General features: G+C 37.2%; 1 protein-coding gene across 9 annotated transcripts in view; it reads left to right on the top strand.

The window, feature by feature from the left end:
* Nucleotides 1-13,992, top strand: part of nek7 (NIMA-related kinase 7) — a 222,678-nt gene that overhangs the window by 90,146 nt on the left and 118,540 nt on the right. For 4 of the 9 annotated variants that reach the window (XM_073063492.1, XM_073063489.1, XM_073063494.1 and 1 more), the window contains 2 exons: nt 5,876-5,981; nt 12,454-12,544. The gene's annotated coding sequence lies outside the window, so the exon portion shown is untranslated. The remainder of the gene's footprint in view (nt 1-5,875; nt 5,982-12,453; nt 12,545-13,992) is intronic. The other 5 variants (XM_073063495.1, XM_073063491.1, XM_073063493.1 and 2 more) reach the window with 3 other exon arrangements.

The following is a 13,992-nucleotide window of genomic DNA, read 5'->3' as shown; positions in this document are numbered from 1 at the left end:
AGCTTCAGAAGCTGATGGGGTGAGATAGAGCCAGGCAAAAATATGTAGGTCCAAATAAGTGGTTAGAAAATAGAACGGTGCTGCATTGAACCTTTCCTGCTACATAGACCTTCATTGTTCTTTTATCTCTCTACCTAAGAGTTTATTAAATGTACCTAATGTATTTGCCTCTACCATTACCCCTTGCAGTGCATTCTGTGCACTTACCACTCTTTGCAAAAGAAAAACTACTATCTCTGAGATATCCCCACCACATACCTTTGTCCAGTCACCATAAAAGTATATTATCTGATATTAGCCATTACCACCATGGGAGTGGGGTGGGGTGGGGGGTGGAGGTGCTGGTTGTCCACTTTATCTATGCCTCTGATCATCTTATACAACTCCTATCAAGTTTCCTCTCTTCCTTCTTCATTACAAAGAGAAAAGGTCTAGCTTGCTTAATTTTTCTTTGGAAGAGATGTTCTCTAATCCAGGTAGCATTCTGGTAAATCTACTCTGCGCTGTCTGTAAAGCTTCTGCATCCCTCATGTAATGAGGTTACCAGAACTAAATACAATACTCCCAAGAGTGATCTAACTAGAGTTTTATAGAGCTGCAGCATTACCTCGCGGATCTTGAACTCAATCCCCCGACTAACAAAAGACAAGCACAGCCCCATACACTTAATTTACATGACAACTTTGAGGGATCTTTGGACTTGGACCCCAAGATCCCTCTGTTCCTCCACTCTGCTAAGAATTGTGCCATTAACTTTGTATCTGCCATCGGGTTTGATTTTCCAAAGTGTATAAGAATCAGAATCAGGTTTATTATCACCGGCATGTGACGTGAAATTTATTAACTTAGCAGCAGCAGTTCAATGCAATACATAATCTAGCAGAGAGAGAGAAAAATAATATTGATAAATAAAATAAAACATAATAAATAAACAAATCAATTATGTATATTGAATAGATTGAAAAAATGTGCAAAAACAGAAATACTGTATATTTTAAAAAAGGTGAGGTAGTGTCCAAAGCTTCAATGTCCATTTTAGAATTGGATGGCAGAGGGGAATAAGCTGTTCCTGAATCACTGAGATTGACTGATAAAAGCAAGCAAAGTTTATTAATGTCATTAGCAACTTTGATTAGAGATGTTTTGATATGATGGCAGAGAATGAAGTAATTGAAAATCACTTAAGCATTCAATAGATGGGCATAAATTTCAGAGATTGTGCAATGAAATGGTAAGATTGATTGTGGCACCTTGAAAAGAGGGACGGTTGAGGTTTTTGAGCTGAAGGATAATGGCAGATTTGCCGGCAATATAGCATTTCCTGAGAATAGACAATTAACAAAAAGAGCTAAAAAGAGAACAAAGAAATGCAAACTTTAGTCTAGTGGTCAAGGAACACTGACTGATGGTCTTAGTCAATATGTCAAAGTCCATGTACTGCCCACACTGATTGCGAGCAAAAAGGGTAATGGGTGTGCAAGGTGGCATGGAGATGGGAAAATAGGCTTGAAGATTGTTTGCAATGTGGAATGGTTAAGGACAGAGATGGGGATTCTGACATCAAAGTTAGTCTGTTGGTATGTGTAGCCAAAGCTGCAGAAAAATGATTAATGGGGATAGCTGGGATTTTGGCATGTAAGTAAGTTGGGAAAGCTACTTTTTCTTTTTTTCCCCCAGGATGTAGGTGGACAAAAGTAGTATTTGAAGGAATATGAGTGGTGGGCAGTACATTAAAGTATCAGAAATCACATTATCTGTTACTGAGTTGGAAGCAGAAAGGCTACAAGAGCTGGCAAGTACAAGGATATTTTCTTGAGGAGTTTATATGGAGAGTGAGATTAAGAAATGGGAGGATGATGACCTCAAAGAATGAATTAAGATGAAGGTAGAAATTACACATGTTATGTTACTTGATCTATAAAGTTGAGGAAGAAGGTAACTAATGAAGATATCAGTGGAAAAATGTATATAGTACATGGATGGATAGTAGTGGGGGGATTTAAACCAAAAGGTGAGAAGTTTGGAACAACCTAAGATGCCCCAAAACGGGAGAAAATCACAGATGTGTAGAGAGCAGTCCAGCAGGTGGAGTGGGGCATGACTTGGTAATAGGATGCACACTGCTGCTGCAGTAATCTTGGCAGAACAAGTGGTGTAAGATTAAATTAATGAAAATGCTTAATTTTGGGTGTCTTCACTAAGGTTTTTGTCAGGTTGTGATGGTGATTTAATTAAAGGTTCTTGAACTGGAAGAAAATGTTTAGGAAGTTGATAATTCATATTCTGGAAGGTTATTGGATATGAAAGAAATGAACAGTTCATGAAGGGTGGGAAGGTCAGTGAGAGAAAAGGTTGGGGTTCCTTGCAAGGAGGTGATGATGCCTCTCTCTGGGTACTTTAGAAGTTGAAAAGGAACACAGGAAGAAATTTTAATCATGAGGGAGTCTAGGGTGGGATGATGATAAAAGTAGAAGGTTGAGTACTGTTGAAGATTTGGTATTGTATTTGGAATAACAGGTTGCTCAAGAGCCACTACAATAGTCCACCATTCCCACCTGCTTCAAGAAAACCTCCATCATTCTAGTCCTCAAGGAAAATCTTGTCCTGGCTCAATGACTATTGATCATTGCCTATAAAACTTAAGATAATGAAGTGCTTTGAAAGATTAGCCCACAGCAATACCAGCCTCCTGTTTGATCTTGGCTCCTTGTGATTTGCATATTGGAAAACTAGGTCTCTAGAGGACACTGTATCCCTTGCACTACATTCAGCAGTAGATCACCTTGACAATAAGAATACATTTGTCAGGATGCTAAACATCAATTACAGCACAACTTTCAACAACACAACACAATACTGAAGAATACTGTCCTAACCCTCAGTCCTAGTGCTTCCCAAAGTTGAGTGCTCAGTTCCATGCTCTACTCCATGTGCTGAAATACAGTGGTGTGTTGATCATTTCTAAGTTTTCCATTACAGGTGTCCCCCACTTTAAGAATTTTCACTTTACGCCACTTTGCTTTTACAAAAGACCTATATTAATCACCTGTTTTCGCATTACAAAGAGGATTTTCGCTTTTACAAAAATTTTTCCCATGTAAATTAATGGTGCTTCGCTTTATGCCATTTCGGCTTAAGAAAGGTTTCATAGGAACACTCTACCTTTGTAAAGGGGGGACACCTGTATCTCCACTGTTATTAGGTTGGATCAACGATAGTAATGCAATGGAGTACAGGTATGAGATCGTAAACCTTGTATCATGGTGTTAGAATGACAACCTAGTTCAAAATGAAAGAGCTGGTAGTTGACCCAAGGGATGGGGTAGGGTGGGGTCGTGCGATGGTGAACACAACCCTGTCCTTGTCAATGGAGCTACAATAGAGCTGGTTGATAGTTTCAGATTCCTTGACATTCATATCATCAGCAACCTCATCTGGTCCCTCCATACTGATGTGGTGATTTAAAAGAAAACATTGGTTTCTTGGGCACCTGAGAGAATTTGACGTATCCTCAAGAATTCTGTTGAACTATTACAGATGCACTTCAGAAAGCATCTTTATTGTTTGCACATCGATATAGTGTGGCAACTACTATTCTCTGGATCAATGGAACATGCAGAGAGTAGTAAACACAACCCAATCCATTACTGGATCTTCACTTTCTTCCATGTGATCTATCTTCATAGTGGATTGCTTTAGGAAGGCTTATGGTATCGTCAAGGATGTCTAATACCTTTTATCTCTTGTATTTTTTGGGAGAAGATACAGGAGCTTGAAAGACTGGATTACCATGTTCCCCATTGCTATAAAATTACAAAAACAATCACCTCTTTCACATACCTTTCCTTGTGGTACTGCTGCCACATTATTGGACTCTTAATTCTACCTTTTCTGGTTACTCCATTATTGTCACTAGCATTTCTTTTTGCACTACTTCAAATTGCACTACAATCTTTGTATCATTCTGTTCTTTCGTAGTAGTTGTATTACCATGTATAGTTTTTACTCTGTGAGCTTTGTGTGTAAAGGAATTTCATTGCACTCCAGCATATATAATTATAAATTAGTCTGAATCTGAGAAATGGAAGTGATGGACTTAGTAAAGAGAAAAAAAAGGGGGAAATATTGAAAAAGAACACTAATATTTAAGTAGGAAACCTTGCTAATGTACGAATTATTATGTTTTGTACAGAGCATTTGGAGTATTCTGTACAATTTTAGTCTCCTAACATAAGAAAGGAATATACTATTAGACGGAGTGAATCTTCAGTGCACAAGATTGGTTCCAGACATGGTGGTTGGTTGTAACAGGAGAGATTAGAGAATATAGTCCAACTGTATTTTCAAGAATGAGAACTGCTTTTTTTTTATTGAAGCAAAAGGAATGACAGGCAAAATGCAGATACGCAGACCTAAATAGTTTATGTCATACTCTGAGACTGAACTCTAGCTGACCAATTCATACCCGGAGTCGGAGCCTCACAAATAGGGGTAGGGCGTTTAGGAGTGAAATGAGAAGTTTCCATACTCAGTGGGTAGTGTACTGCTGGAATTCTGAGGGATGTGGAGGCTTGGTCATTTATGTTCACTCAAAACAAGGATCAATAGATTTCTGGATTTTGATTGAATCAAGGAATATGTAGATACTGCAGTAAAATGGCACAGGTATAAGATTGGCAATGATCTCATTGAATAGTGAGGAAGGTTTTAAGGACTAGGTGGCTGCTGTTATTTTTTGGTTGTTTTGAAAAGGATTACAGTATCAGGGAATGATAGAGATCTAGACTTAATATCCAAAGATAGTATGGTTAAAGATGAGGTGTAGTCTATATGAAGTATTGGTGAACCATTTTCCAGCTTCAGAAATAGGTGACATATTTGAATGAAGTCCAGAATCGGAATCAGAATGAGATTTAGTATCACCAACAAATTAGTTGTAATGTGGCAGCTGTACATTGCAATACACAATAAAAAATTTATTAAAAATGTTAAATAAATAGTGCATAAAGAGAGAAAAACATTGAGAGTGTTCATGGGTTCAGTGTTCGTTCAGAGATCTGGTGGCAGAGGGAAAGAAGCTATACCTTAATCATTGAGTATGTACCTTCTGGCTCCTGTACCACCTCCCTGATGGTAACAGTGAGAAGAGGGTATGTCATGGGTGATGAGGGTCCTTAATGATGGATACTGCCTTTTTGAAGCATTGCTCCTTGAAGATGTCCTGGATGCTGGGGAGGCCAGTACCGATGATGGAGCTGACTGAGTTCACAACTTTCTGCAGCTTATTGTGATATTGTGGCCCCCCCCCCCCCCCATCCCAGCCCATACCAGGTGGTGTTTAAGCTATTGAAAAGAAGTATTTTTGATGTTAAAGTACAGTTTACAGAGCAGAAAAACAAATGGCAACAGTTCAGAAGCAGTAGAGAATATTCCTTTGCCCGAGATAGGCAGCGTGTTCCACGTAATTGAACTTGTGATTTAAGCTGAAATGTGCTCTTATTCAAAACCATGTTTCTAAAGCAGTAAGACTACATTGCTGGAGAAATACTAAAGGATGTAACTGAAGAGAAAGGAGATCGATTAGGAACTTGCTTCGCAGCAACTATCTTTAGGACAGTTGGTGTAGATTTTTAATGTGGATGGGTTTGGTTAAATGAGATGGTCTATTCTTCTGCATGGTGTCTTTGTATATCTTTTGTATTTTCACTGCTGTGCCACTGATTTTTTTTTTGTTGACTGAGAGATCACTTTCGAATGAAACTTTGAAATTCATTGCATGGCAGATACAAAATCAATATGTTCAAACATGTTAAAGTTCTGAAAGTATTAATTATAAATAGTGACAACATTAAATGGTGATATATTTTATTAACAGTAGAATGCTACTCTTCAATCAAGACAACATGTAAAGTGACAAATTTGCACGTGTCTCTTGGAACGTTTCAACAGCAGAAGACTCATCCATTGTGGTATCAGGCAAGGTAAGCATTTGCAACACAAGTTATGTCCATTATTTTGTTGATAAAATGCTGATGAAATGGGCAACAAAATTAGAAGAATAGCAATTTATATTGAAAGATTTTTTCCCCTAAAATGTGTTATTGATAATGTAGGATACAGTAAATGAAAGATGAGCGACTATTAACTGTTAGGAAGCGTTGAATCAACATGCTATTTTTCTTCCTGATGTCCATGCGGTGAATAGTTTCTTTCAATGAAATAATGAAGTTAGCATTTTTAAGAGTTTGACATAAAAACATAAAAATATATCAAAATTCCAAAATTTGAAAATATTCTTGCAGTATGATAGGAGTATCAAAGATGCCTTCTTTTAGAATTAAGTTTCAAAGTTCTTGTTCTTAAGACTGTTGGCATATTATAGTTAAATGTAAAATAGTATTGCAGATCGGATGTTTCCTGCTTGTATTACTACACCAGCTCTATAGCATATTTAGAACCTTCATCCAGGCTAATATTCCTAAACTTAATGGTACTAATCAGATGTTTAGGTCATTGCTGTCTTGATAATCTAAACCCTCCTACTAATGTGCAAAGTTGTATCTTGTTATCCTTTATATCTTTTTATGAATTTTTTGATATTACTTGCATGTGGTAAAATTGGACATCGAAAAGAAATTTAATTGAAATTCATTAACTTTTTGTCTCTAAGAAACAAAATCAAACTCTATAATATGCATTTTCAAAGTCTCAAGTTTTTAATTTCTTGTTTGTGTTCCAGCATATTTTTTTTAAAAACGCTTCTAAAATAATGGTAAGACTGGGATTAAGATGTTGCTGTTAACATGCAAGTTTCAAAAATTGGTGTTAAAAATTTTGGTATTTTGAATGAAACTGCAGACATTTGTTCTGCTCATTTTGCAAGAACAGGTGCTACATGTGTGAGATGATAATTGACATTTTCACATGTTGTTGCTGGCAACAGCAAAGGATATGTTGGCTAATTCTGGCTATTAAATATGTTACCTTTATAAGTATACGTGTTTTAACATCCAGATCTTAGGGTTGGAATGAATATGGCTTCAATTAACTGATCCTGCAATAGTACTTGATCTTCTTTCCATGCAAAAAACTTAAAAATAACACTTGAAAATCAAACTAATCTTGTAGGGTTGGGCAAATTACTCCACAGATGCTGCATTGTTGACTTTCATATCAAACTGAATGACTTTTCTCCTCCATAGTGTATGCAATAGAAATATAGAAAACATACAGCACAATACAGGCCCTTTGGCCCACAAAGCTGTGCCGAACATGCCCCTACCTTAGAACTATCGAGGCTGTACCCATAGCCCTCTATTTTTCTAAGCTCCATGTAGCCGTCCAGGAGTCTCTTAAAAGACACTATCACTTCCGCCTCCACCACTGCTGCTGGCATCCCATTCCACGCACGCACCACTTTCTGTGTAAAGAAACTTACCCCTGACATCTCCTCTGTACCTACTTCCAAGCACCTTAAAACTATGCCCTCTCGTGCTAGCCATTTCACCCCTGAGGAAAAGCCTCTGACTATCCGCACAATCAATACCTCTCATTATCTTGTACACCTCTATCAGGTCACCTCTCATCCTCTGTCGCTCCAAGGAGAAAAGGCCGAGTTCATTCAACCTATTCTCATAAGACATGCTCCCCAATCCAGGCAAAATCCTTGTAAAACTCCTCTGCACCCTTTCTGTAGTTTCCACATCCTTCCTGTAGTGAGGTGACCAGAATTGAGCTCAGTACTCCCAAGTGGGGTCTCGGCTTTTAAACTCAATCCCACGATTGATGAAAGCCAATGCACCGTTTGCCTGACATTGAGTCAGCCTACGTAGCAGCTTTGAGCATCTTATGGACTCGGACCCCGAGATCCCTCTGATCCTCCACACTGCTAAGAGTGTTACCATTAATACTATATTCTGCCATCATATTTGACCTACCAGAATGAACCACCTCACACTTATCTGGCTTGAACTCCATCTGCCACTTCTCAGCCCAGTTTTGCATCCTATCGATGTCCCACTGTAACCTTTGACAACCCTTCACACTGTCTACAACACCTGCAACCTTAGTGTCATCAGCAAATTTACTGACCTATCCCTCCACTTCCTCATCCAGGTCATTTATAAAAATAACAAAGAGTAGGGGTCCCAGAACAGATTCCTGAGGCACACCGCTGGTCACCAGCCTCCATGCAGAAAATGACCCATCTACAACCACTCTTTGCCTTCTGTGGGCAAGCCAGTTCCACAAATGCCTTGCTAAAATCCATATACACTACATCTACGTCTACCTTCATCAATGTGTTTAGTCACATCCTCAAAAAATTCAAACAGGCCCATAAGTCACGACCTGCTCTTGACAAAGCCATGCTGACTATTCCTAATCATATTATGCCTCTCCAAATGTTCATAAATCCTGCCTCTCAGGATCTTCTCCATCAACTTACCAATCACTGAAGTAAGACTCACTGGCCTATAGTTTTCTGGGCAATCCCTACTCCCTCTCTTGAATAAGAGAATACTTCAACATGCCATGTTGAAGTATTCTGTTGTTATCTACATTTTGGTAAATAATAAATGAGACAAAGACTTAAAATGTACTGCTCAGTCTTCATTTGAATTGAGTACCTGGAATTTTTGCAGAGCCAAATTTCCATGTTCAAGATCATCATATTTTTCTTACAAACTGCAGTTTTAATTCAAAATTCCTAAGTACTGTGTAAATCCATTAAAGCAAGCTTCTTTTATGTTCTGGAACTTCAAAACTGAATTTGCTGAATCTGGAGGATGTGTTTGAGAGGCTGTTATCTAGCAGGAAAATTTTTAAGTCCTCATTGTTCAGCCAAGCCATTAACAACAGCACCGAGAGAAAACCAATGAAAAAAGCAAAATTAAGATCAGTCTTCTTCATCACATCTTAAAGAAGTTATAGGAGTCCCATACGTGTATTGCTGTAAAATCTGGATCGTTGGATTTTAAATTGGAGAAGAGCTTCTTGTAGCTTGTAAAATCTATACATAAATAAGACATCAAGATAATGTTTTCTAAACAACATTGCGGTAAAGGGAATTGTACTCAACAAATTTCCACATCAGCCATTACTTATTCTTCCTAATTTTGGTTTCATCATAGAATGTAATAGGGAATGTATAACTTGATCACAAAGTACTTCAGGGTTTTCATCAAGGATAGGGGCTTTTTACTGTTATCCATTATCCTTGCAGTGCAGCTCAAATTATTTCCTAAGTCCTGGCAAGTACATCTTAAAACTGGTGTGCATGTGTTGTAGGAGCTCTTGTGAAACACTCACCGGGGGATCCATCTGTTTAATTCACTGTCATCCCAAATGCACTATTGCCTGCACAAATTCATGAGTGATCCCTTTTTATTCTTCTGGCCTTATTTCATTTTTGCTGCAGTTTCTGTGTGTGACATTTGTATTGCCTTAGACTGAAGCTATAGTTAATTTATGTGCCAACATGTGGGGGTGTTTCAAAATTCAATAGACAGCTTTTCTGAAATTCTACAACTATGATAATTAGAGATTCAGCCATTTCTTCGAAGAATTTTGCAAATAAATTGTCATTTGCAAATCTGAAACATCTTTTGTTTTCTTTCTGTATTATACCTCTCCACCTTTGTTTACTATTATATCATTAATCAGCACAGCACAAATGAATGAAATTGGTCAGAAGTCAACATGCAGAAATCAACTGCAATTTTAAAGTCATGTGTTGCATTCTGTTAAAGCAAAGTGCACATATATAGTGTAAGCTTTGCATATTTGACATGCATCACTAGCACAAAGTTGTCAGTAGTGTAATAAAATATGTTTGCTAAGTTAATATTTTTCCCCATTGGTTAAAGCTGGATATAGGAAAACCCAATCATTGGCATTTTATTTCTATATGTCATAGTTCTTTTCTAAATGCACGTTCTTGAAACGGACAATCGCTCAAATAAAAACTCCTAGTAGCTTGTATTCTTACATATTAGATTAGTGTAAGGCAAATGAGCTTGCATTTATTAAACTGTGTTAATTGAACTCTCTCTGCAGAGGTAATTTTATTGATTGATTCTGCCTATCTTGTGATTATTTGTATAATGAAAACAAGATTGTGTTTTAAACTGTTAAAATCAGAGGATTTCCTTTATCAAAAGTTAAATTTTATATGAGATATAATGTTAAAAACATGAGAAAGAGATTAAAATTGTTATTACTTCCACAGGCAGTTTATTTTCATTATTTTGGGCTGTTTGATTCCAATATCTATGACACATATGTCTATACAGGTGGGAACAAAATGCATTAGAGACCACAAATTTGAAATAAAAGTGTTTAAAAAAAAGTTGTATAAAATTTACCAATGTGGAGAGAGGGATTTCTCCTGATGAAAAATTATCAGCCTGGAAGATTAACTCTGATGTGTGGCATAATGGGTAAATGCTTTTTTACTCATTAGCAGAGTTTCAGTAAAATAACTTTCATGACAGTCTTCCAAAATGCTGTTATTAATACAAAGAGAAGAGACTATGAGTATGCAATATTCCTTAAGATTCTCCATTTAAATTACTTAAATTTATTTGTTCATTCTATTGGATAACAGGAACCAGATAATCTTATGCTTCATCATTTAACTAGAGCATGAGTATTTTGCATACAGATTATACAGCCTCAGGTACGATACATGGCAGTCAAGATAATAGTTAAATGTGGATAATGCTGCCGCCTTCACTGTATAAAGTCAATATTTTGAATAATATACTCATCTGTCACACATAGCTATGAAATAGAGTTGAGAAATCTGAAAAATGTTTAAAATTATAATAACCATTTCCCTTAAATGTAGTGTTAATACATAATGAAAGAGCATTTCTTTATCAAATTTTGATTCATGTCCTTATAGAAATTGAATGTTTATGTCTCAAATTTATTTTGCTTTAAAATGTGACATCCAATACAATAAGACCATTAGACATGGGAGCAGAAGTAGGCCATCGAATCAGCTCCATCTTTCCATCATAGCTGATTTATTATCCCTCTCAAACTCATTCTTCTGCCTTCTTCCTGTAGCCTTTGATGCCCTTTCTAATCAAGAACCTCTCAACCTCCTCTTCAGATATATCCAATTGCTTGGCCTCCAGAGCTATCAATGGCATGAATTCCATAGATTCACTACCCTCTGGCTAAAGAAACCCCTCCTTATCTCTGGACTAGACTCCCTCAATATAAGCAATATCCTTTCCATATTCACTCTATCTAGAATTTACAATATTCAGTAGGTTTCAATGAGATTCTTCTCCCCCCCCCCCCCCCAATTCTTCTAAACTTCAGTAAATACAGGCCAAGAGCCATCAAGCATTCCTCATACTTCAACCCTTTCACTCACAGAATCATTCTTGTGAAACTCCTGTGGACCTTCTCCAATTCCTGCACATCCTTTCTTAGATAACGGGCCCAAAACTTATCACAATGCTCCGTGCAGTCTGACAAAGGCCTTATAAAACCTTATTATTCTATACTTGTATCCTTTTATATTCTAGTCATCTTGAAATGAATGCTAATATTTCATTTGCCCTCCTTACCACTGAATCAGCTTGCATGTTAACCTTCAGGTATCCTGCATGAGGACTCCCAAGTCCCTTTGCCTCTCTGATTTTTGAATTTTGCAGCCTGGGTTACAGTGTGTTACATATGTATGGCAGAAAGCATTCTGACTGTTTTGCATTTTAGCTTGGTATGGAAGCCCAATGCTCAGGAAGACAAAGGGGTGCAGATGGTTATAGACTCAGCCAGCTCCATTGTGGGCATATTCCTCCCACTATTGAGGACCTCTTTAAGAGGGAGTACCTCAAGAAGGTGACACCCTTAAAGACCTTTACCATCCGGGACATGCCCTCTTCTTGTTACTACTATCATGGAAGATGTGCAGGTACAGGTGCAGATTTAGGAACAGCTTCTTCCCCGCTCTGCAATCAGATTATTGAATGGTCCATGGACACTACCTTGTTATTCTAATTTTGTACTTAATTTATTTAATTTTCTAATTTATAGATTTTTATGTCTTTGCATTGTTCTGCTGCTACCAACAACAAATTCCACATCATGTCAGTGATAATCTGATCCTGATTATATCTTTAGGCTAGTTTTTACTAGTATCAGTGGAAAAGATTGTTTAATCTTTATATTGTGTTTACTTGTGGAATCTTGATATGCACAATTTTGTCATTGCTGTTCTGTTTCAACAGTGTATGCAGTTGGCAGTAAGTATTTTGAGTTTCTTTAGGTGGGAAAAAAGCAATACATAATTGCCAATTATTTTAATTTTATTTTGATGAATAGAGTTACTTTTGGGGTTGTAGAGCAAAGTTCTTGATTTGTGAACAGTTTAGATCCCACAAATAATATGTGAATGATCAGATTTTATATACTCTTCCACCCTACCCCTTTCAGGTTTTCAGAGGAGTCTTGGCTACAGCCACACGAAAACTTCTGCACTTAAATTTGAATTATTCTATGGGATCTTTTACATCCACCTGAACAGGTAAACTGGAGGTTGGTTATGTGTCCTAAGGTTTCACCCTCAATAGGATATCAGTCTCTTGATATAGGCAGAAATGCCACCCAGTTGGAAGGAAGCGATAATCTTAGCTATACTGAAAGAAGGCAAGGATAAAATGGAATGCCGGTCATTTAGACCAATATCTGTTCTTAATGTAGATTATAGGTTATTTACCTCCATCATGGACAAACGATTAGAGGAGTTTCTACCCATATTGATACGTAACGATCAGACAGGTTTTATATGACAACGCCAGACACAAGACAATATACGAAGGACACTTCACATTATGGATCATATACAAAAAAATAAAATCGAAGCAATAGTGATAAGCGTGGACGCTGAAAAAGCATTTGATTCGGTTAATTGGAATTTTCTTTACGGAGTTTTACATAGATCTGGTTGCCAAGACACAATTATTAATACTATACAGACACTATATGACAATCCTACTGCTAGGATTAATATCAATGGATATTTATCAAATAGTCTTACCCTTGAAAGGGGCACGAGACAGGGTTCGCGCTATATCTGGAACCATTAGCTCAATACATCAGACAAAATGAAGATATCAGGGGAATTACTGTTAAAGGGACAGAGCATAAATTGGCTTGTTATGTGGATGACATTTTGATCTATCTAGGGCAACCAACATAGTCTTTGCCTAAATTGATGCAATCCTTTGAACAATCTGGTCAATTATCAGGATACAAGATCAACATACCCGGTAGATTAAACCCGATTACTTTCATATTACTATAGCCCACCAAGAGAAATTGAAAGTCGATACCCCTGGGCATGGCACACAGAGTCTTTCAAATATTTGGGCATCATTATGCCCAAAGATTTGGTAAAATTATCAGAATGTAATTATCAGCCTTTATATAAAAAAATTCAGGAAGATGTGGCAAGATGGAGCCTGATTCCTTTTTTCAGTCTCAGTTCAATGATTGAATCTATTAAAATGAATATACTGCCCAGAATATTATATCTCTTTCAGACACTACCAATAGAGATCAATCAAAATCAATTCAATGAATGGAACAAGATGCTATCAAGGTATATTTGGCAGGGTAAAAGGCCTAGAGTTCATCTCAAAACTTTGCAATTAGCAAAGGAAAAGGGGGGATAGGGCCTACCTTAGAGATTATTATTTTGCAGCACAGTTGAGAGCTGTGATATGTTGGTGCAACCCATCATATGACGCTCAATGGAAAAACATTGAGGAACGGGTACTTCCCATCCCCATAAAAGCAATTTTGGCTGATAACAACCTGCAAAGGTACATAAATACTATTGATAACCCATGGGTGAATTGACTCTTAAAATATGGAAAACTACTATAAAAGAATATAATCCAGAGGGAGATATTACAATTCTTAAATGGTGTGCATATGACTGATTTTACACCAAATAAGTTGGATGCTAGA

Source organism: Hemitrygon akajei, chromosome 12 (genome assembly GCF_048418815.1).
Source record: "Hemitrygon akajei chromosome 12, sHemAka1.3, whole genome shotgun sequence".
Taxonomy (NCBI): domain Eukaryota; kingdom Metazoa; phylum Chordata; class Chondrichthyes; order Myliobatiformes; family Dasyatidae; genus Hemitrygon; species Hemitrygon akajei.
Note: the sequence above shows the minus strand (reverse complement) of the source record. Positions and strands in the feature narration are given on the sequence as shown.